We start from the raw sequence: 25,958 nt of genomic DNA, 5'->3' as shown, positions 1-25,958 counted from the left end.
AAAGAGATAGTCGATGTATTGACACCAATATATCACATTTTCATGCCATTCTTTGTGCCAAAGCGATTGGACCACCTGCTCTTCCCACCAGCCCATATGCAGATTCGCATAGCTGGGGGCGAAGCAGGTACCCATCGCAGTACCGCACACTTGATGGAACAGTTCTCCATTAAACAAGAAGATATTGTTCTCAAGACAAGTAGATATCATACTCAACAGCATTTGAGTGTGTTGCCATAATTTTAATGGTCGGCTCCCTATTTGAGATGTCATGAGTGATGTCATGAGCGATGTCACTGACCATGTCATGAGTAATGTAATATGTGACGTCATCACCAGTGAATTGCGGGGGCGCGAGTTATAGTTCACTCAACTAACTATAACAGGCAAATTTCTCTGGTTTTATATTTGTCAAATGTCCAACCAACTATAACCGCCCTGAAACCTATGGTTTTTTCAGTGAATTTCTAAGGTTTTTTAAAATCTTAATTCCTAACTATAATGTCCCTGAAACCTATGGTTTTTCCAGTGAATTTCTAAGGTTTTTTTAAATGCTCATTTCTAACTATAACGTGCCTGAAACCTATGGTTTTTTCAGTGAATTTCAAAGGTTTTTTTAAATGCTAATTTTTAACTATAACGTGCCTGAAACCTATGGTTTTTTTCAATGAATTTCAAAGTTTTTTAAATGCTAATTTCTATTTATAACATTCATTAAACCTATCTTTTTTTCTGTGTTTTTTAATTATCATCCCATTCTCAACTTGGTGAAAACTGCAAATCTCACCTCTCTTCCATCAATACCTTACACCAACAAAATCGCCACAAACAAGAGCCACATCGAACGCTAATGAAATGCACAGTAGGTGTTCCTGTGCAAAAAAACCCCGAAAACACCACTTCCCCATATTTTCAACGACCAGCCAAATCTGCAATGCGATCCAAAAAGCAGGCGATAAGCCGAGTTAGCAGTAATTTAATTAACATCAACCTTTAACTGGTGTAAGGAGGTCGACTATCTACTCCGTTACTTCGACCCAACTCACAGCCACATCTAAAGACCAACATGTGATACAGCTACTGATCATGCAGCTCCGACACCCAACAATGCCACAACACTCAGCCCCACCACCACCAGAACCTCCCCCCCGGACCATCCCCCCTACTACCACCGAGGCAGCACTAAACAGAACAACGGACCTTCCCAAAACGCCATGCCCCTCAGCCACACAATAGCTGAATGTTGGGGGATGAGCAACCAACTATATATGAAGGGGGCAAGTCACCCATCACTGATAAAGCACACAATGACAAGTGTAACGCTCATGTGCTGCACAGATCTCACTATGCAAAGCACAAACCTCTCCATGTGGAGATATACTATTGATACTTGTAGTGTAGTGCACAGTGGACGCAACCATGTTACCTCAGGCAGTGGGGAAGATCTCGGTCATGTAGCTGTGTTGGTCCCCCCCCCCTGGAAGCGGAGTGGGCTGCTCCAACGTATGCCACTCCAGCGTAGGAGTATGAATAAATAGACCAGGCCCTAGGCGTGATTCACTTGTGGGAAGACCAACCAGTCTGTCAGAACGGCAGCCCTCACCTTGGCACGTGGCAGCCGCCATAACTACGGGCCTTCTCGACACAGGGCTCCCTGCGAACCCAGCAGCACAGCACCGCAGACTTATGTCTGTACCGACTACTGCCTTCGATCTACACTACGGACAGCACAGCTCACAATTCAGATGCAGTGGCGATTGCAGATGTCGCGGTCCAGTTCGCAAGACACGCTGCTCCCAGTGCAGCCCGCACGGACCACGCATGATCACAGGCTACGCACACGATGTGTGCTTCAGGTGCTACTAACTCACTGCACCGTAAGTCATCCCCACGTGGCCTTAACGCAGAATTCATTAGACAAAACACATTGCTCCCAGTGCGGCCCGCCGGGAAATCGTCTCATCGCAGGGTGCGCACACACTGAGTACTCCAGGTGTCACTAACTGTGCAGCTCAACTCAACGCCACGTGGCTGTGCGCCCATCCTGACCGCTGCCTCCGCCCTACACTGGAGTTACATGGTTCACAATTCAACATTAGTAGCGACACAAATTGTGTAAGAGACTATAATGGGTTAAGAAGACCAAATTCTCCCAATCTGTGCAGCTCAAGTCAACGTCATCTGCCTGTGGGCCTTTGCTGACCGCTGCTTCTGGCCTACACTGTGGAAGACCGGCGACAGGTGGTGCCAACTAACCCTGTTCAACACAAGCCGATCCCACATATGTAACTGTGTCCTGAGTCCTCAATGGCAGCGACCACAGCACCAGACTCCCTTCGATCACCGAGGGGTATTTCCACATGGAAGACAGGTGACACGTGGTGCCACGGAACCTGTACTATGCAAGGTTTGTTTGGGTCACCAACGTATGCACGTGGCTGTGGACCCTAGCTCACCACTACCTCTGCCCTACACTGTGGGCGACCGGCGACAAATGGTACCACTAACCGTCTTCAACACAAGCCGATCCCACATGTGGAACTGTGTCCTGAATGGCAGTGACCCCAACTTCTTGCCAGCGACCGCAGCACCAGACACCCTTCGATTAGTGTGGCGTATTTGTATATCGAAGTCATCAATGTGGAAAGTATTGCCGACGAAAAGGTAACGCAAAAGGTAAAATTTACACAAACTGTCGATTTCCCTTTCCACGTCCAGTAATTTTCAAAGGAAGACTGAACAGTTTTATGTCAGCAATGAGACATACCATCACTCGAAAATCACCCAAAAATACTTATAATTTAAAAAGAACAGAAGCATCGAATTACAATAATGATTACAATACGGAGATTTTGAAGATGTGAAATGCAAATATGAACATACAATATGATGCACATAACTCAATTGCTGTTTCTCACTATGTCACGTCATATATTACCAACTCCGAGAAGACAGAATTGAAAGAAATGTGGGAAGAAATTTCACAGGAAAAGACACTTAGGAAAAAAATGTACAGCTTCAGTTTGAAGAAACTTTCACATGGATAAATTGGATCCTACCAATGTTCGGATCGATAGACATCTGCAACTTTATATTCAAAGTAAACAGGAACCATCTGGATACAAGTCTAGGTTCTCCTGCGGCACGAAATCGAGTTTTAATGTAAATGTTATAAAACAAATTTGTGATGATATAGACTTACGTTTCTTTGCTAGCCAAGAGAACTGTATAGAAAATAACAGTTGGATATGTCTAGGTGTTGATCAACAAATGGAAGATAATACTGTTCGGAAGTTTGAAAAAGAAATAAAGTTTAAATTAGTTTCTGGTGAAAATCCCAACTATGTTTATATTTATTGCCTCCGTACTCATTATAAAATTCAAACTAGGAATGTAGATGTACTACCACTAACCCTGTTCAACACAAGTCGATCCCACATGTGTAACTGTGTCCTGAGTCCTGAATGGCAGTCACCCCAAGTCCGTGGCAGCGACCACAGCACCACACTCCCTTCGATCACGGAGGCATATTTCGATATGCAAGGCCAGCGACACATAGTCCCACTAACCCTCTTTAACACAAGCCGATCCCACATGTGTAACTGTGGCCTGAGTCCTGAATGGCAGTGACCCCAACTCTGTACCACCATACCCCCTTTGATCAGTGAGGGGTATTTCCATAGCCAACTACAGATTCCAGTAAGCAAGTAAGTATCACAGTCCTACACCCTACATATTATCTTTTTAGTATCCTTGCTTCAAGAACTTTTTTTTTTATATCAGTTATAGCTTTACTACAATGACCACATTAATCTTCAAATGAAAACTAAAATGGAATAGCGGTCTACACTGCAGGCAGTACAGCTCGCAATTCCATTTTTAAATGCTAATTTCTAACAACAAGATTGTACTCAGAAAATACAACACTTCGTCAGTGTATTCTATACTTATTTCATCTTTTCATCATACGCCTACACTGCACTCACTAGGGCTCCCAATGCAAATTATTTATTCATTCATTAACTACAGAGTCCACTAGGCAAGTAACTATTACAGGCCTCAAATCTACATAATATCCTTTTAGTATCCTTTCTTCTTGAACATTTTTTATATCAGTTATACCTTTAGTACAATCACCAAATTCATTTACAAGTACAAACGAACACTCAGCAGTCTACACTGCGGGCAGCAGACCTCGCAATTTGAATTTTGGACACGTGGTGCCAACTAACACTGTCCAACACAAGCCGATCCCACATGTGTAACTGTGTCCTGAGTCCTGATTGGCAGTGACCCCAAGTCAATGGCAGTCACCACAGCAGCAAACTCTCTTTGATCAGTTAAGACATATTTCCATAGGCAGTAACCCAAAACTTCATGGCAGCGACCACACCAACACACTCCCTTCGATTAGTGAGGAGTATTTTCATATTTAAGGCTGGCGCCAAGTAGTGCCACTGAACCTGCACTACGCAGGCTGGTGACGCCACCAACGTATGCACGTGGCTGTGGGCCCTTGCTCACTGCTACCTCTGGCCTACACTACGATCAGCAGGCCTCACAATTCAGATAGTCGTGATTCCACATGACGCAGTCCTATAGCCAAGACACAATGCTCCCAGTGCGGCCCGTCCACACCAAGCATCATTACAGGCTCATACACTCTCAATACTTCTGGTGCCACAAACCCTCTTTAACAGAAGCCGATCCCACATGTGTAACTGTGTCCTGAGTCCTGAACGACAGTGAGCTCAAATCTGAGGAAGCAACCACACATCATACTCCCTTCGATTTGTGAGGCAGGTTTCGATATGCAAGGCCGGCGACGACTAGTCCCACTAACCCTCTTTAACACAAGCCGATACCACATGTGTAACTGTGTCCTGAATCCTGAATGGCAGTCACCCCAACTTCGTGCCAGCGACCACAGCACCAGACTCCCTTCAGTCTTATTTGTTGTTCTTTTCTTTAACTAATTTTTTTTATATGTAAATCTATAAATGTCTAAGACTCTTCTTCTCCTCTTCTCTCCAACCGCACAGGGACACTTCCGGGCCCAAGAAGGTTGTTGGGGGTATGATGGTAATGTGGGAAGAGGGTGCGTTATCTGCTTATGTGGAGAGAGGCAGCGTCAAAGGGGTATCTATCACAGAAAGAACTCCAATATGTTTTCACAAATACCTCGGATAAATGCCAGCTGACGGACTGAATCACAAAATGATTTTTCAATACTTATGTAGTGTGAGTCATGAACAGTTCGCACCCAGGCTCGCAGAGGGACAACTGCGGCCCGTCCACTCCACTCACAGATGCAGTACTACGAGCCGTCTGCGCCATTGTTGCTATCCCTGTCCTGTTCCGTCATACGCCACGCCACGCCACTCAGATTACGTTCCGACGATGGCCCCACATAGCTACCTGTCGCAGGCGTACTCGCTCTTGGTGTGCAGGTCAGTGGTCTAGTTCTCCACATCTCCCGCCCACTCCCTGAGGGCAGGTTTGCACACACCACACCTGTCCGGCACATGCGTCACAGGCCATGTGACCACGCAAATATAATAGATCGACGTCACATCCTTTATTGCCGGTGCGGACTAGATGCCGGACGCTCCACGTTTCTCAACCATAAAGAGTCTTTCAAAACTTGCGCAGAAGGTTACTCGCACCCTAATCTGTATAGCCCTCAGGGGCCTACCACCCCCTTGGCGCAGACTTCTGATGCACAGGTTTAGTGCCACCCGAAGCTCATATGGCCATCAGGGGCCTACCACCACGTGGCGCAAACTTAACTTCCACAGGCTTAGTAGCCCAAAAGGTGATGTGGTCTCCGCCATTCATTACTCAGGACTCAAGAGACATATCTGGGATGAGTTGACGGGCACGTGGAGTGCCCAGTGCTGCACACTCCGGTGGCACCAGGTAATTATTTGCTCATGGATGCGCAGGAACGGCAGTGTGTCTCTCTCTCGCGCTCTCTCTCTCTCTCTTCCTTCTTTTCCTTCTATCTCTTCAACTCTCTCTCTTCCTTCTCCTTTTCTCACTCCCTTTCTTTCCTTCCCTCTCTAGCTTTTTTTTCTTCTCTTTTTCTCTAGGTCTCTCTCCTTTGATATGCGAATTACACACGTCCTTATTTTGTGCTTTATTTTCCAGGCTCTGTCGTCCAAATCCATGGTCCCCACAGCAGTGTTCCACCTTGTTATTTTAAATATTTTTTTGATAAATTTTGTTTATTACTTTATCGTTGATGTTAGACGGCGACCTCAGAGGAGCCTGGAAGGGGTCCGGACTACCCTGAGTCCCACCCTCAAGGTATCGTAGCCGGGCACTGGCGGGAGACTCCCCAGGGGGAGGAATCTCGTATCTAGGATCGTACTTCTGGCACCACACGACACAGAGTGACCACACCGGGTATTCTGAGAAAACAATCTTTATCAAGTAGGTTATCACTGCAAATATGTACAAGGTGAGCACGGGCTCAAGAGTCTCGGAAGGGGGTAGGGGGTAGCGGGACAGTCTCTGGTAAAGGTTCAAGCAGGGACGTATCCGGCGCACAGCTCACAATCCTCGAGCTGGGGGATACGATGTTGTAGTCGGGGTCCGGCGGGACCGTGAGAGTCTGTTGGAGCCGCGAGTCACTCAGCGGGCTCAGGTACAAGTTCGGAGGTCTTACGATCTTCGGGGAGCCGCGAGTCACTCAGCAGGGCTCAGGTACAAGTTCGGAGGTCTTACGATCTTCAGGGAGCCGCGAGTCACTCAGCAGGGCTCAGGTACAAGTTCGGAGGTCTTACGATCTTTCAGGGAGCCGCGAGTCACTCAGCAGGGCTCAGGTACAAGTTCGGAGGTCTTACGATCTTCAGGGAGCCGCGAGTCACTCAGCAGGGCTCAGGTACAAGTTCGGAGGTCTTACGATCTTCAGGGAGCCGCGAGTCACTCAGCAGGGCTCAGGTACAAGTTCGGAGGTCTTACGATCTTCAGGGAGCCGCGAGTCACTCAGCAGGGCTCAGGTACAAGTTCGGAGGTCTTACGATCTTCAGGGAGCCGCGAGTCACTCAGCAGGGCTCAGGTGGGTTCAAGTTCCAGGAGCCGCGACCAGGTCGGCAGGCTCTCGTTGTTCCAGCGTCGAATCTGCCGGACAGACCCAGAGCACCCCTTGTTATAGGTCGACCCCTCTTTGATGTCCGGAGTCTGTGCAGGCAGGGGTCTTGTCACCTGGGGGTCGCTTGTCGGGACTTCCTGCTATAGTCTTTTGATCCTTTCAGGGCCGGGTCGGGAGGAGTCCCAGACACCCAGCAGGCGTGGAGCCAGCCCTCAGGGAGGCCGGAGGGCCGATCGAAACCCATCGTCCCGGGGGAGTTCAGAGGTGCGATAGAAACTGCTCCTCCCTCTCTCATCCCCTGGAAGCGTGATGTCCTTCAGCCGGAGTGGCGCCTCTAGGCCCGGGTCGCGCTGGGGCCGGGCGGCCATCTTGGTGCATGAAGTGGGCACGCGGGCCCGGGGTGGCCGAAAGGAGAGAGGCCAGGGACGGGGATGTCCGGGTCGGTGCGTGTGTCCTGGTGGGGAGGTTCGGCTGGGCCGGGTGCTTGGGCTGTAGGTACCAGGTTTCGGTGGTGCGGGGGCACGGAGGGCCATTCTACGAGGCCGGGTCCAACAGTTGATCTATGTTAATAAAGAAATAAAGTTTGGAAAAAAAAGATTATAACGTTTCTGGTTGTTTTCTTAACTCCTGTGTAACTCTTTTGGAGGACTTATCGCGGGAATACTGGTGATGTCTGCAGTTTCCACCAACTTCTGAATAGCGTGTTAGATTTATCTCAACTTTACTTCCATTAAAGTGCTGATAATGAAATGCAGACTAGCCGTTCCGGTGCAAAAAGACACGAGGTGCACCTTTGCGATTTATTCTAAATACTAAAATCCTGTATTGAATTGCACTGACGTAGTGGCTGCACTCACAGTGTACACACAAAATCATTTAGGAAACCTCATTGTATTTACATTGATTGGGAATCGGGCATCAGGTGCTGAATCTTGACGAGTTACACTGCCCAGTTTGTATATTGTTCTGCACATGCAAAAAATCACATCACAACTTTCACATCAACTGCAATGCGAAACAAATTCCGGCAATAAGGCACGTTAGCGCCAGGGATTTTACACCTGCTTTCTGATGGCGTTAAGCAGGATGACTACCGGCACCATTAAAGAGAACACAGACAAGAGCCACACCAGAACACCCACAGGTGCCATAGAATAAATGAGCATGATACAGGGATACCCATGAGGGCCACAAGACTCTTCAGAACAACTCCGGGACCGCCAATGCCCCCAAACTCGGTTCTGAGCAAGTGTGTCCCTCTGGTCATTGTGTTAGCATGATAGGCACCAGCGCTGCAACATCACAGTGCGCTATCACCTCAGCATTGGCAGTGAGCCTGGACATGTAGCTACGCGCGCATCCTCCTGCATGCACAACTGGCGTGTGCTGGTCCGGAGTACACAGGTCAGTGCAGGGGTGTACCTATCCGGGAACGGGGTGTCTCGGACATCTCCGTGTACATGAAGTGTGGCAAGTGTGTCTGTGTTCTGATGTGGCCTGCCACAAGGGCCGCAGCAGTCGATGTTGTAAAGTGGCATGCACCACCTCCAAACGGCACTGTGATGGTGTAGTTGGAATGCAGCAGCACATGCGCAAATAGGCATTACAATGGTGTGCCGTACGAGTGCATGAGATACAACAGCGCACCGTCCAAAAGTGTGGGAGGTCGTGGGAGGGAAAAGCAGCTGTTTGCAACGTAACAGACAGTGAACTCACCCATGTGCCACGTGCTGGGCATCTCATCCATGAGGACCACGGTCGCAGGCATCCCACAACACCAACGACCCGCCTTTGTACACATTCTCTATGAATGCAGCTTGGTTTTCACTTCTATGCTCGTTCACTGGTGTGATGTTGGCGAGTTGTGTGACTTGTGCTCCTTGTTGGTGTATTTCATTTTAGCCATTGTTTGTTGTGCTATACTTAATTTTGCATGTCTGCCATTCTGCCCATCTCCCCCCGTCCCCCCACTCCCTGCTTCTTCCTCTTCCTGGTGCTGTTCTGTCTATAATTTTGTTGCTCCACACATAAATACACGTAAAGAACAAATTAGAATAGTTCCTTGATTCTTTTAGGTTTCAAAACTTCTCTCGGTTTCTTTTTAATTTTCCATATAAACAGTTTTTTAAAATATTCAACAACACATAGAAGTCAGAAGTGCAACGTATTCTATCAGCACACTTTCTAGAACATTCTACAACACGTGAAGGTTAAAAGTTCAATCTTTTTTAACTTAACCATATTTTCTTGCCACATTTTCTCGAACATTTAACGGCACGTGCAGGTTAAAAGTTCACGATTGTTTTAAGTTCGAACAGTGCCTTCCAAATGCAAGTAGCAGGTGTGGTTGAGTGGACAACTTTTATCCTATGATATGTACTCCACGTTGAAACTGCTTTTTCTTAACCAATCACAAAGATTCTTTTCCACAAAACGAATGTGCACCCTACTTTTAAAAAAGAATGCTTTTCGTCTCCCAATCACGTATCGTTTTGTATGGCAATAAAAAGTAGTTCCCCATCTTTATACATATCTCTTATTCTACCAAGGAACTGCATGAGCTACAGACATCTTTCTATACCTTCCAGCCATACCTTCAAAATGCTAGTGTGGATCGTAGGCCATAGCTATATTTTCTGGTGCAAGAGGTATGCAGAACAGAGACGTATTGACTTAGACCTAGGTTTACAAAATGTGGACATTAAATGGTTTGCACAGAGAGGCTTGAAGTGGCACCAATTGTTGCCATTGGTTAAAACCGGTCTGCATCTCCAACACCCTGACCTCATGATTGTGCACTGTGGCGAAAACGACCTAGGCACATTGACTGGGGTAGGTTTGGAAATGCTTATGAAGGACACCTTTGGACAACTAATGTTACTTTTCCCTAAAACTGTCTTTGTATATTCCAATATATGCCAAAGACAGAAGTGGAAATGGTCAAAACATTTTTGTCCTCAGATTGAAAAATCTAGGAAGAAACTCAACAAAGCTGTGTCTGCATACCTCAGAGACCACAAAATGCGGTCCATCTACAACAACAACAACATAAGTTTTGATATGGCTGATATCTACAATAGTGATGGAGTACACTTCACAGATCAGGGAAATAGAGTTTTCCTGAATAACTTCAAGCTGTGCATCCACACTTATAAGTAGCTCCAACTAATCAACACGAGGGCTTTTTTTTAGAGCCGCCCTATAACTGACAACTTAGGCCCGCAATTTCAGGACATGGTAACAGCAAATCCCGCACCCTCGCCAAAATCTATTCTCCATAAAGCTGTGACGCAGTGGCCAGACCATCTGACTTTGCAGCACAGAACTCTCGCTTTGATTACCACCTCTACTCCCCCATAGGGGTGAGTAGTTTGAGCTTTACAAATACCGTATTGATTTACCTTCGCACTCCCTGTACAACACCACCTAAGCACCATATACAATTTGGACAAGTGTGGCACTGCGCCCAGATCACATGACTTCACAGCATAGCAAACATATTCTCACGGTTTCATATCAGAGTCCAGCAGCAGCTCAATTTAGCAGCATGACACTATAGGTAATACCTCACTTAATTTCCGTACCCAGCACTTTCATACCACTAGGCTTTACCCCAAGTCCGTCAGCAGCTCAGCTTATGCCCCCCGCGCCATCAGACCCGTAGGAGTGAGTAGTTTGCACTTTACAAATACCGAATTGATTTGATACGAGCAAATTTACCTTCGCACTCCCTATATAACACCCCCTAAGCACCATACACAATTTACAATGTTCGAAACAAAAGTTCCTCCGAGTAGGTGTAACTACATACTGACACTACTTGGACAGATGTGGCACAGCGGCCAGAGCACATTACTTCACAGCATATGACACACTGTTTGGACTCACGCTTTCATCCCCGAGTCCGGCAGCAGCTCAGCCTAGCACCATGAGACTGTACACAAAATCTCACATATTTTCCGTACCCCAGGACTTTCAGACCAGTACGGGTCAGTAGTGCGTCCTAGTAGGTATAAACACATGCTGACACTACTTCCACAGGTATAGTGCAGCGGCCACGGCACATGACTTCACAGCATAAGATGCACAATTTGGGCTCATGCTTTAATCCCGACTCCAGCACCAGCTCACTTTAGCAGCATCAGACTCTAGGCAATACCTCACTTAATTTCCATAGCCCAGCACTGTCACACCACTAGGGGTGAATACTTCGCTTCACACCCCATCTATAGCATACCCTAAACACCCCCAGAGGTTAGAGTGCTCCTACCCTCCTCTTCCCCACTTTTTTCACCCTTTTTTCCCCTTAGTCACTTTGACGGAATCACAAAATGGCGGCAAACACTTCCTAGTTGCAACCGCTCGCAGCCAATAAGCAGCAAGCTCATGCTCGTAACGCCTCAGCCAATCAGATGGCAGATTTCCCAAATATCGATATCTGTAAATTTCAATACTTCTCAAAAACTGCTGAACGGATTTACATCAAATAAACAAAAGCATGCTTTCTAGACCAAGACCCTTCTCCCTGCCAAATTTGGGGTAATTTCGTTCACCCGTTCAACCTGTAGCCTTGTCTAAAGTTTCCTATGGAAATTAACATGGAGAAAACACGTTTTGGGACCCCCCTTTTTGGTCAGCCCCCCCCCCCCCTTGACGAATCACCCCCAAACTTCCCATATAGGAGCTGATATTAACAAAGAATTAGTTTGGAAAATTTCATGAAGATTCATCAAACGACGACAAAGTTATAAGCAAAACAAAAAATGCTCTTCCTATGGAAACTTGGTCCTAACTAGAACTACCTACTGGTGACCGCCAGTAGGATGGATGGATGGATGGAGATATAGATTTGTATATATATATATATATATATACACATATATACATATACATATATATATATACACATACATACACACACTCATACATACACACACAGATATATTTCAATCATTGAATTGGCACCATGCAAATGAGGAGCAGGGGCTTCAGCATGGCCACGCAGATGAAGGACACGGGGCCGGGTAATTAATATTACAGAAGAGGCTGCATGCACGAGTGTCTGAGGCACCTTGTGTAATACCAAAGTGAACCTGGGACACAAACATGGATGGAAATGCCGGATGTGTTCCTAGGACACCGTCCTGTGTTACGGATTCAGCTACGAGTCCGAGGACCTCTGAAAACAGTTACAGATTACAATCCTTTGCAAAAGCGCAGGATCAGCTTGATTCCATGCAAGTCAGTAAACCCCAAACAGAGGTCAAAAAAACATTATTAGGCCTGACCCACACCAGCTTCACTGCCCGCTGCGAACATCATCATCACCGGACCAATTACAAAATGTATCGTCCAGGCTGCATCGGGCAAGTAACTGGAAACTAGATGGTGCATTTCCACTCTGGTCGACAGCCTATACCAAGACTCATGGCCTGATACCTAATGCCCTAAACCTGAGGGAACACCATCAGGCTCGGGACTAGCAAATTTGCACATGGCTCGAAATTCTCGGATCTTATGCTCTGTTCGCACCTTCATGATGGGGCGCTCTGGGTCAACAAACTCAAAACGCCCCAACCGAACATACCGGGCCAGGCCTGAGCAAGGGAACTAGACACCCGTCCTTACTGTTCACTTTCAGGCAATGGACTGTTTGAAACTTTACTAACAAGCACGATGCTACGCACTGACTGCACTTTTATGCTGGCTCGCCCTGTGCAGCTTGAAATGCACCGGGCTAGTCTCAAGCAAGAAAGAAATTACTTTCTCCTAACTGCCTATATTTAGGCTTGAACTCTGCAAAATGTGCACATGATCTGCAATCCTTCAGCGTTCCAAGTTATGCTCTGTCCCTTGGTTTATCTGCTTTTTTTTATGGGCTAATCATGTGGCTTTTTTTTATAGATGTCTATTACTATTTTTATTAACTCTACAATAAAATGGACTATGACCGAGTCCGGAGGGCTCCCTGCTCTGTAAACTTGCAGCAGCACAGCGAGGCAAACACACGCATTTTCCATACGGGGAGGATCCATAGCAAAGGTACAGCAGAAAGCATAAAAGTGCAGATGTTGTTTATTTATTATCCAGGAAGATACATTCTGGTCAGAAATGATTGGACGTAAGAGCAAGGACGATATACAGTCAAACCGGATGTGGACATAAACCGGATGTGAGATAAACCCGACTGTGTCATAGGCTTCTGAGACTGGTTTATGTCGCACGTACATGTCTATAAAGCAATTGACCCCGTAGATAGTAAGGTTTAGTCACCTGAAAATATTCACGAACAGGGAAGTGTTGTCTCTTTCTTAAGGAAAGAAACAACCCCGAGCTTCATTTCACTTGAACTCCCTCAGACCCTACCGGGGGTGAGTGATATATGCTAAAGCAGGACTAAGCCACGAAAACCCCTACCCATAGGGGAAATTAAAGGCCGGCCCTGCTGCCCTAAGCCCTAAGAGCTGCAGCCTGGCCCCTTTGTTGAAGCCGATCCCCCGAGGTAAATCACAGACACTGGAACACAATCCAATCAAGCACATACGAAGCACTATAAGCATTCCTCACTTACAAGAGTAGGCGTCGCCCATGAATCTCCCGCAGGAATAGGGATACGGCCTTAGCAATTCTTAGATCAGACAAAGACGTATTTTTATTTTAATGCCCAAATAAAAAAAATATATATATATATATAAAGTAGACCGCCCTCCACCTGAAAGCATTGCCTGTATGGCCGATGCAGAAGAGGGAGGGGGTGGAAGAAGCCACAACACGTAGGCCAAATTATGCACATTCACACACTAGCACTTAGCTTAAACCCACAAAATGCTACCTCTGGCACCAGAGGCAGATGCGGTTTCAATAAGCAGGTCTGAAGACGTGTACCCCACAGGTGGAACCTCGCGCCACCAAAAGCCCAGCAGTATGGCAGAAATTCCGTACCACTAAGCTTATTTGTAGGTGTTAGAACATGGCGAGTGGGGGTAAAGGGTCGGCTATTGGGTAGATAGTGAAAATCCTAAGTTAATTTTAAAGATACTTACAAAACGTTTTACAATTGTTTTGCAAAGCTGCACCTAGAGATGAAAAGGCGTGACTATGCACTTGCATTTAAAAAGCACTGTGGCACCCATACATTTCATTGGACTGTAGGGGAAGCAATTTATCTGTAATGAAAAATAAGTTCCTGGTGGAGAAAGAAATAAACAAGTATTGGCAAAGCCAATAGGTCTTACCTTTGAGAACTACTGTCTGCCAACATCTTTTGTCGATGCTGAACAGCATCAGCTGTACAGCATGAACAAGAGAGTAAACATTTTTTAAAAAGGTGCAATGATGCAGCTCCGTCATTTTGAACGCAAGCATCATAACACCGTTTCCGAGATGGATTGGCAAATAAAATAACAAAATGAAGTACAGCGAAAGAGCTTTATTTATTTTTTATTTTTTAGGAAACCAAAGGGTTGGCAGCAATTATGTGCCTGGTCCTCCCAAAGGAAAACAAAGATGAATAATAGTTTAAATTACAAAAAAGGGCCTGCATTCTCACCATTACAATGGTATACGAGTGACCATGAGTAGGGGTTTATCCTTGGAACACAGATTCCTAACTGGGCACCAGTATCTAAGCTTCTTATGCAAATAGCCAGGGCCACTTCCCATTTGAATTAGTATATAAGGTAAGATATTTTAAAGATTACTCCTTTCTTAACTGGAAGCCAATGTAAGCTTCTCAGTAAGGGTTCAGACGTAGAGACGGGAGGAAGGCTGCAAACAAGCCGCGGAGCTGTGTTTTGAACCACCTGCATTTTGGCCAGTAAGGTCTCATTCGCTGACGGCAAGTAGAGCATTCCCATAGTCTAATCTGCTAATTATTAATGCCTGGACAAGAGTTTTCCTGACCCAAAGAGGGAGCTAGAGAAATGCTTTCTTTAACAGACTCATTGTGTTGAAGAAGGTGCCACTAATGGATGCAACAAGATTGATCCATTTTAGCACTGAGAGTCCTAACTGCCTATTTGGGCGTGGGGGCAGGACCTAAATAAAAAGGCCACCATTCTGAAGACAAAAGTTGCTTGGCCTTATCAAACATTATAATTTCTGTTTTTTCAGTGTTTATCTGTAACCAGTTTATTGTCATCCATTCTGCTATAGATTTCATACCTTTACAAAAATGGTCCTTAACTACATGCAATTTTTCATCAAAGGAGATAACAAGCAGAGTATCATCAGCATATGATATTATTTTAAAACCAAACGTTTTGGCGAGTGGCTAAGGGGGGCACATAAATGTTGAACAACGAGGGGCTTAAACAAGAGCCCTGCGGGACCCCCTAGTCCATCAAAATGGATCAACATGGATCGGGACTTGAATGCGCCCAGCAAGATAGTGGGAGTTCTCATTTTTTTAGAAAATATCGAAGCCACTGTAAAGCTGTACCAAAAATACTAATCTCATGCAGCATTTGAATACGCCTGGTATGAGATACGCTAACAAAATCCCACAGACAAGTCTAGCAGCATTGATCTCAAGGTTTCTGGTTTCACACTGCGCAATTCAGCCACTCGATGGGTATATCTCTCGTTTGCTTTACATCAAAGGTTAGTGCATTGTCTTTAATTCTTAGCACATAAGGTTAGTGCATGGGTCCAAGAGGACGTCAAGCTGAACCAGAGACTGGCATCTGGGTTGAGCCTTCAGTGGCTTGCCCACCTCTAGACACAAGACACTCTTCCACTGTAAAACTTTGTTTTTGTATTTATTATCAATTAACACTTGAATAGTCCAATATATTGTAGCCTATATGCAACATAGCTGCTATCTGCCTCTGAACATGTGCCAGAAGTGACTTGGAAGTTACAATCTACTTCGAAATCTAGTATGTCACTTGTGAACATTTTGTATGCTGGGTGCATGACAACCACAAAATGTATTTCTGCGTAAAATGGGAAAGCAGTCTAGTAGCTGAAAACTGTAAATTGTTGTCGATGGTGGATGGGTAAGGGGTTTCTTCTGAAAATAAGTTCACTTTACAACATATGTAGGTGTAGCCAGCCAAATGGGATTTGATTATTTACCTGCTGTACCTGCTAGCAATAAAGTAAGGATATCCGATGTCTTAAAGGAATCAGTAGCAACGATGGAGAATTCTTTTGTATCAGAGCCAAATACTCGAACGTACCCTCCACAATTCTACATGTGTAATAAGAAAGAAAGAGTATGAGCCAACTGAGCGTTATGTGGCAGAGATAAAGATATTAGCAATTTCATGTGAATTTGGGGAGAACACAGAGCAGCAACTCAGGGATAATCATAAGGACACAGATTAGTTGCTTTTCGGTGCTGAAAGAGGGACAACAGCTAAAGAAGGATGTGCATTTTGCTAAGGTATGACGGAATCCATAGAAGACAAAGGTGAGAAGAATCAGTGGATATAGAAGATATCCCGAACACATTAACGTTATGGACAGATAAAGAAAGACAAGTCCAAATGCAAATTTAAATTCAGAACAGAAAATTCAGATGTTTCGCTAATTCAGACTCATTCATTCAACACTAGCTGCTTGTTTGAAGTGAAAGGATTGTGGAGTGTTAAACTCTCCCTATCAGAGTATCCTATCCCATTTGTTTCAGTCTATGTTAGATTAGAAGAGTTTGCCTAAGTTCAGAGGACCTCACCTCATCCAGATGGTTGGGAATGTACTATACAGAAAGTTGATAGCAGTGAAGACGGCAGACTTGTGTTATGAATGCTTCATAGGGCAAGTTTAAGGCAGCATGTCCAGTTTAATACGTTCTGCATGGTTCATATTTAATGCAACATTATAAGAGGCTTTGGCAGAAAGGTCTCCAATGAGATGCCTCATAAGGGAGACATTTGGATGAGAAACAAAGTGTGTGACACTGTTATGATGCATTTACCTTTTAGTGCATTTGGACAATTTGTAACTGCAAATTCCATGTGCGATTAGAAATTCATATGTAGTTGCTTGAGGGGATTCGGTTTTTGGCAGAGGTGATTGCCAATCACTCCAATGTACGCAAAAGCAAACCTCCTACAAAGTTCTATTCACATCCGGTTGGTGATTCAAAAGATACTTTAACCTCTTCTGTGTGTAATTATTTTTAATTTTGTTTGTCTTTCTTTTTGTTCTTGTTTATTGTACTAGGAGGTTGTGTAGCATATGCATGGATGGGCAGCAAGGAAGAAGAAAAAGTTATATAACCTTCAGTAGCAATATTTCTGTTTAATGTGTAATCTTTCAGTAGATTCTCCAATTTAAGAATATCCACACGGGCATCAGACTGGCCCAGAAAACTTTATACCCAGCAGTAACTCTCCAGTGCCGCCAGGCGGCACATTGTGGAATTAACAAAACCAAAGGGGATGATGGACGGAGTGTTGAACATTGCAAGCACTCACCCCCAGTCAATTGATCTGGGTTTAATCCATCATCATTCTTTAGCTCACTCCGCCACCTCAGTTCAGACATGGCCATATGCAAATCAGTCTGACCCTGTGCCTCATGGGAACAGTCCAGCCCGAACTGCCAAGCCATGTCTTCCCTGGACCAGAAACAAGCATCCCGGGACCAGTTTCAGGTTCATAACACTCATCAGCCAGGCTATCTTGAATCCCGTGACAAAGTGAGCAAGGGGACCCACGTCTGGGCATACCCTGCCAACTTAGGGCGTACAAACATTATTCAAGCCTCGGCCTGCAGGACATGACTGGCATATAAAAGGCACCAACCTGTGCACGCTTTCATCAGTTTTCTGATACTTTTTCAGCATCCCAGTGACATGGCGAGGAGCCAAAGCAGCAAAGACATTGCCAATAAAACCACATAATAAGTCTGGGTATTTTGGGATCTGACTCATCAGGGGATATGGGAGGGCTGTGAGAAAAATGAGAGATGATGATGTATCCAACGGAAACATTGTTACTGATGGTAAGTAACGTTCTCCAGATTCCACACTTTACGGAGGAGTTCCAAAGCAATACTCTTTGAGTGGTGGGAATGAGTAGCAAAGATTAACCAGGGAAGTCATTAAGCACAGCCATGGCAAAGCATCTGTTACTCAGTGATTGGCCTATGAAGCACTAATATTTGGCAAAGAACTAAGCCCATAAGCATTCCACCTGAGTTTAAATTAATTGCATTTTATATTTAAAAAAACAAAAACTTTCATTCACACCTTGCCTCCTCATGTTAAAAAAAAAAAAAAATATATATATATATGTATATATATTACCCACTGGCGGTCGCCAGTAGGTAGTTATAGTTAGGACCACGTTTCCATAGGAAATCCGCAACATTTTATTTTGAATAACTTTGGCGCCGGTCGACGAATCCTCGCAAATTTTTCAAAATAGGTGGGGCGCTACGCTCCGCTCCTTCCCTGAAAGTCTCGGGGGGATTCGTCAAGCGGGGGCTGAGATAAAAGGGGGGTCCCAAAACGCGTTTTTCCCATGCATTTTTCCATAGGACCTTTAGACAGGGCTACAGCCGGAACGGCTGAACAGAATTACTAGAAATTTGGCAGAGAGGTAGTCCTCATGTCAAGGAAGTGCCTTTTGTAGGTTTGGTGTAAATCTGTTCAGTAGATTCTGAGAAAATAGCCTTTAAATCAATATATATATCTGAGCCAGCTTACGGTGCGCTTACGGTACGCTTACCGTACGCGTACGGTGGCCTGCGCGAGCACGATTCTGATTGGCTCTTAGATCTTAGTAAACATTCGAATCGGCCGAAACCAGGAAGCGGCGGCCGCCATTTCGTGTGTTTCACTCAGAAAAAAAAGAGTGATAACAAGAAAAGGGGGCAAGGAGGAGAGTTACAGACCCCCTAACATTTGTAAGGGGGTCAAAGAAGGACAGAAAAGTACAAAGAAAACATTTATTGATTTTAAAAAAAATCGCGGGGTACGCGTACGGTAAGCGTATGGTAAAAAAAAAAAAAAAAAAAAAGAAATGAAATGCAGATGTAAGTGTTTAGATATTAGGGGGCTCTAAAAAGAGCCGTTGTGTTTATGAAGTGATTTTTAAGTGGTACCTACAAGTAAGTACCGATGCAGAGTCTAAGGTTCAAGAGGAAGACTCTGTTCCCTTCATCATTGAAGTGCACACCATCTCCTCTATAAATGTCTTGCATGTCGTAACGCAAGTTGTTGTGGTAAATGGAACCCATACCATAGTCACGGAGGAAAGCAGAAACAGATTTGTTGACGTGCTTTCTTGCTTTGTCAATCTGTGGACAGAAATGATTGGACCAGTTCCATTTTTGCCTTTGGCATATGTTAGAAAACACAAAGGCAGTTTTAGGGAAAAGTGAAAACAGTTGTGCAAAGGTGTCCTTCATAAGCATTTCCAGACCTACGCCAGTCAAAGTGCCTAGGTCATTGCCACCACAGTGCACTATTATGAGGTCAGGGTGTTGGTTTTGCATGAAGGATTTCACCAATGGCATCAATTGGTGCCACTTTAACCCTCTCTGACCAATCCATTTAATGTCTACATTTGGCAAAGCAAGGTCTCTCACCATACCTGTTTTCTCTGCAAACTTTTCACTCCAGAAGACATAGCTGTGTCCTACAATCCACACTGTGAACATCTTCAAAGGAGATCTGGATGCACTCAGGAGGTGTATTTCAGTAGAATGGTAAAAAGAAATGAAAGACAGTTTGGAAATGGAGGCATACATATTTTTTTTTTTAAAAAAGAACTGATTGGCTGTTTCATACCATTCTACACTAAAAACTAGGCTGTATGTGTAAATTTATAGAAGCATGTTTTGTATTGGTACAGAAAAATGTGTTACCAAAGAACAGTACTATGGATTTGCTGTTAGGTTAGAAAAGTCAAGCACTCTTGCTCTGTGGAATTGAAACATTGTTTGGCGAACTTCTGACCTAACTCCACACAGCAGTGTTCCATGAGCTGTTGCTATGGTAGCAGGCAGAAGTCAAGTTGGGGGAAGGGTACTAGGCAGAAGTCAAGTTGGGGGAAGGGTACTTTTGGAAAAGGGTTGGTTTTCAACCAATAGAAATGTGTGATTACATTTGAAAAAAAGGGGGAAGCACTGAGATTTGAAATTAACATGTATATATGTGGAAAAAGAGAGGGAAAGTTTGCCATTATCTGGTTCTGCTGAGAGGAGAGAGGTGTAAAGAACAGAGATCCTGGCTCTGATAATCTGCTGTTTGAGTGCCACATTTCTTTAACAACTAACTAATTTTAAAGGTGAGTTTAGAGTTTGAGAGGGGATGTATATGGTAAATTAAGAAATGAATAATAGAAATGCAATTCTTTTTGTTGAAGTTGTGTTTATTATTTTCTGTTTTGGGAGAAATTTAAATGTGAGGAACATGTAAAATAATATGGACTATGTTTTCACGATAAATTAAGGTGTACTGGTATAAAAAAAGAATAGTTTAAGGGTTTGAGGTTGGACTCAGTAATGCAAATACATTCAGCATCACTAAGGCTGGTTGCCCTTGCTGGAGTGTAGGCAGTCACCCAGGTTACAAATGGTGCTGGTCTGAAAAAGCAGTTTGGACATGTGCTTTTTAAAAAAATCTGAAAAGTGGATTCATAATGTGTCAGTCTGTAAAAGTGATTATCACTTGCCAAAAAAAAGAGTAGTAAGTGTGCTTTCAAATTGGCAAAGAAATTTCGTTTTGTGACTAATGTGAAAACATGACTCTGTGTGTAAAGAGGAATTATAGACAGAGATTTATTGCGTATTGCTCTGGTGATTTCACAGTTGCATTAGATGGAAAGGGGGAGCCATTTTTTGGTGCAGAAGCAGACTCTTAGCACACACCCAGCTGCTTACCATGTGGAATCATGCACAGTATTGACAAGCGAGTGGGGTTTGAGGTTTCAGTCAGTAATGCAAATACATTCAGCATCACTAAGGCTGGTTGCCCTTGCTGGAGTGTAGGCAGTCACCCAGGTTACAAATGGTGCTGGTCTGAAAAAGCAGTTTGGACATGTGCTTTTTAAAAAATCTGAAAAGTGGATTCATAATGTGTCAGTCTGTAAAAGTGATTATCACTTGCCAAAAAAAAAGAGTAGTAAGTGTGCTTTCAAATTGGCAAAGAAATTTCGTTTAAGGGCCTAATGTGAAAACATGACTGTGTGCAAAGAGGAATTACAGGCAGAGATTTATTGCGTATTGCTCTGGTGATTTCACAGTTGCATTAGATGGAAAGGGGGAGCCATTTTTTGGTGCAGAAGCAGACTCTTAGTACACACCCAGCTGCTTATCATGTGGAATCAAGCACAGTATTCACAAGCGAGTGGGGTTATATGTTTCAGTCAGTAATGCAAATACATTCTGCATCACTAAGGCTGGTTGCCCTTGCTGGAGTGTAGGCAGTCACCCAGGTTACAAATGGTGCTGGTCTGAAAAAGCAGTTTGGACATGTGCTTTTTAAAAAATCTGAAAAGTGGATTCATAATGTGTCAGTCTGTAAAAGTGATTATCACTTGCCAAAAAAAAGAGTAGTAAGTGTGCTTTCAAATTGGCAAAGAAATTTCGTTTTGTGACTAATTTGAAAACATAACTCTGTGTGCAAATAGGAATTACAGGCAGAGATTTATTGCGTATTGCTCTGGTGATTTCACAGTTGCATTAGATGGAAAGGGGGAGCCATTTTTTGGTGCAGAAGCAGACTCTTAGCACACACCCAGCTGCTTACCATGTGGAATCATGCACAGTATTCACAAGCGAGTGGGGTTTGAGGTTTCAGTCAGTAATGCAAATACATTCAGCATCACTAAGGCTGGTTGCCCTTGCTGGAGTGTAGGCAGTCACCCAGGTTACAAATGGTGGTGGTCTGAAAAAGCAGTTTGGACATGTGCTTTTTAAAAAATCTGAAAAGTGGATTCATAATGTGTCAGTCTGTAAAAGTGATTATCACTTGCCAAAAAAAAGAGTAGTAAGTGTGCTTTCAAATTGGCAAAGAAATTTCGTTTTGTGACTAATGTGAAAACAAATGTAGTAATATATTTAAATAAAATAAAGGAATTTTTTTTTTGTTTTTTTCAGGTATTGCTGAAGAGCAGTTAACAAAATTTAAGATGCCTACAAAATCCAGAGTAAAAAAAGACCACAAAAAAAACCTATATTTGAAGACAACTGGAGGACCTAAGTTAGTTGAAGATGCTCATGTTGGGAAAAAGAAAAAATCTTCTGGTAAGCAGACAAAAATTTTTCTAAAGAACATATTCAAAAAAAGGAAAAATGTACAAAATGTCTGTACTGGAAAGAATGTTTTCAATAGAAAAGGACAGGAAAAAATTGAGAATTTAGTTAATGCAAATATACCTTCTGCAACTAAAAAGATTAACTTAAACAGAAAAACAGCGTTTAAAGAAATACGTAGAAAAATGTTTCAGAGAAGAGTTATGTCCAATTTGATAAAGGATGTGAAGAAATCTAAGCAAAAGGCTAAGTTTCATAAGAGAAAAAAAGAAATTGAAGCCATTGCAGCAAAGGCATTAGAATTAAAAAGGAAACTATTCATTTTAATTTTGAATAGGATGCGTACATTAGACAAAATGGTTAATGTACTGAAATCACATAGCAAAAGGAAAAGAGTAGTGAACAGAACAAACTTTTCTAAAGTGTTTTTAGGAAAATGGATGCATAGTTCAAGTAGTGAACCTTTTTTTAATGAAGAGAGTTATTTTCAAAGTAATAGTTTGCTGCATGCAGTTGACACCAGAGGTCGTGCTTATGAAGTGAAAAATGGTTGCATAATGGAGAAGGAGATAATGGTTCCAAGAGATGAGGTACAAGTGATGGCGGATGAGGCTATGGGGAGACGTCCTAAAGCCCCAGTGTACACTTGGAATTGTAGTAGTATTTGCACTGTGCGTCAGGAATCTATTGATAAATTTCGTGAGTTTCTAAGAGAATATAGTAAAAAAAAGTGTAAAACAGAAGATTAAGGTGCTTCAAAGTCTGGATCCATGCAGAGTGAGAGAGAATACTGGTTTGCAGGGTCATTCTCTGGCTTGTCTATCTAGAAAACTGTGTAATAGTGTTTTCCATCATTTTAGGATGCTGGCTGTTCATCATACTGAAATGAGAAAGTTTGTGAGACGGTTGTATTTTGCTAAAAGTCCAGCAATAAAGTTAGATGAATTGAATAGGGCTCTGTTCCGTGGAACGGTATCAGATGTAGAGAAGGTTGTTGATGAAATTCAGTTTTGTTACTTTGGTCCTGAACAAAACAGTGCAGAGAAGGACACAGTAAATGAGGAAGAAGTGGAAGTGAATGTAGAACCCTCTGTAAGTAAGACATTTAATGATCACATAACAAAATTTGCAATAATCTCTAATGAAAGACCAAATATTACTTGTATTTGTTGCCGCAGAACTCATTATAGAAAACAAACTAGGAATGTTGATCTCTACAGAAAGAGTGAAAATGAAGATAATTATAAGTGGAAGGATTTTGCCACATATATATTTCTTGAAAATTGTTTTGAATTGGGTGAAGATCAGCGTATTTGTAAATACTGTTACAACAAGTTAGAGGAAAATAGAATGCAGACCAGAGCTGTACATAATAATTTAGAATTGGATGCTATTCCTGCTGAACTTTCTGAATTAAATACATATGAGTCTATACTCATTCAATGTGTTCATCCGTTCCAGACCATAGTACGTATGGAGCCCAAAACTGGTAAATTACCTCCTTCAGATTTACTGAGAGGTTTAAAAGGAAGAGTGGTGTATTTGCCCTTGGATTTGAAAAAAAATATGGAAACTATTGATGCGGATACTTTGGAAACTGAACCATTAATTATTCTGGTTAATGGTGTACCTACAAAGAATAAGAAGATTTGGCAGGAGCTGGTAGATGTACGGAAAGTACAAAGAGCAAATTTGTATTTGAAAAGGAATAACAAATGGTATGAATCAATTTATATAGAAGAAGAAGAAGAAGATTTACAAGAAGACACAGAAACACCAACTGGACAAATTGAAAAAGTGGACAAGTCAAAGGAAGAAGAAATTTATGAACATTTTAGCATACATCCTCTTCATTCAAAAGAAGTTATGGGAGACAATATTGATCTATTTCAGATGAAGAAAGCAAAAGGAACTCCCGTGAGTGTATGGGAGGAGAGCTTGGAAGCTCGATGTTTTCCCCAGCTGTTTCCTAAAGGAAAAGGAGGACGATACGATGAACGTCCGGAACAGATTCCAGCTTCTGAGTATCGGACTACAAGACTATATGCTGAAGATCCCAGATTTCGACAAAGTATTCCTTATTTGTTCCATCTTTTATTTGAAAGCGACTTGTCTGCATTGTCTTATGCAGTAAATCCCATTTTAAAAAGTGGAGTACATTTACAAAATGTGTCTGCTAAGGATTTTATGGAGAAAGTGCAGCACCGAGATGATCATTTGGAAACACAACTGATCAATCTGATGGCTTGTCAGCGTGGGACAAATGAATATTGGTACCGACGCCATGGTGAATTAAAATGCATGTTACGGAATTTAGGAACACCAACATGGTTCGTTACCCTAAGCTGTGCCGAGTACGCTTGGGATGATTTACTGGATTTTCTACGAGAGGCAAATTCAAACATTAAAAACATCGAATACAAGACAGCAGGAGAACTGTGCTCATTGGATCCGGTTAATGTTTGCAGATATTTCAATCATAGATTTGAGGCTATGATGTCCTTCATCTGCAATAAAAAAAATCCACCTCTAGGAGAAGTAGTGGATTTCTTTTGGAGAAAAGAGTACCAGGCAAGAGGTGCTCCTCATATTCATATGCTGTTGTGGATCAAGGATGCCCCAAAGTTTGGAACAGATACTGATGAAGCAGTGTTATCTTACATTGAAGAATATGCAACATGTGCTATACCAAAAAGCACAGAAGAGAAAAAGTTAAAGGAGCAAGTTTTACGTTTCCAAAGTCATCGGTGTGGAAAATACTGTCGACGGAAATACAAGAGCAAAGATAAATACTACACTAAATGTCGATTTGGATTTCCTAGACCTGTTCTTTCAAATGGAAGAGTTAACAGTTTTATGTCATCTGTGAGACATACTATCACAAGAAAATCACCTAAGAATACCTACAACCTTAAAAGAAAAGAAGAATCAAAAAATATAAATGACTACAACCCAGTGATTTTATCCATGTGGAACGCTAACATGGATATACAGTATGTAGCTGACAATTCCATTGCTGTTGCTCGATATGTAACGTCTTACATTACGAAATCAGAAAAAACAGAATTGAAGGAAATGTGGGAAGAGATTTCTCACGAGAAAACTGTCAGTAAGAAGCTGTACAGTTTCAGTTTGAAGATGTTATCGCATCGAGAAATTGGATCCTACGAATGTTCAGATAGGTTATCTTCTGCAAGTCTCTACTCGAAATCAAGAAGAATAATTTGGGCAAGTTTAGGCCTTGCAGCAATGAGAAATCGGGTACTGAAATCTGTTGGAGAAATTGAATATTTGGCCGAGAATGACCCAGAAAGTACAGATATTTTGAAATCAAACATGTTGGACACATATTATCCCAAGAGAAGTCATCATCTGGAGAACATGTGTCTCTATGAAGTGCTGCAGAACTACATTTATTCACGGAAAGCCACAGAAGACATCAACAATGGAAAATATAAAGTCATTGGTGAAGAAGGATGTTTGGTGAAGCAAACAAAAGGAAGTTTGATAAATCACAGGAAGCTGAGTTGCGACACTACTGACAAAAAGGAATTTTACTACTTGGCTCTTTTACAGCTGTTTAAACCATGGCGTACAGAGGATGAACTACTGGGAGAATTTCAAAGCTATGAAGATTCTTTTAATGCTT

At 43.1% G+C, this 25,958-nt stretch overlaps 1 protein-coding gene across 16 annotated transcripts in view; it reads right to left on the bottom strand.

The window, feature by feature from the left end:
• RAPGEF2 (Rap guanine nucleotide exchange factor 2) overlaps positions 1-25,958 on the bottom strand; it is a 960,874-nt gene that overhangs the window by 548,026 nt on the left and 386,890 nt on the right. The window lies entirely within an intron of this gene.

Source organism: Triturus cristatus, chromosome 2_2, assembly GCF_964204655.1.
Source record: "Triturus cristatus chromosome 2_2, aTriCri1.1, whole genome shotgun sequence".
In the NCBI taxonomy this organism is placed as follows: Eukaryota; Metazoa; Chordata; class Amphibia; order Caudata; family Salamandridae; genus Triturus; species Triturus cristatus.
This window is presented reverse-complemented; position numbering and strand designations above follow the sequence as displayed.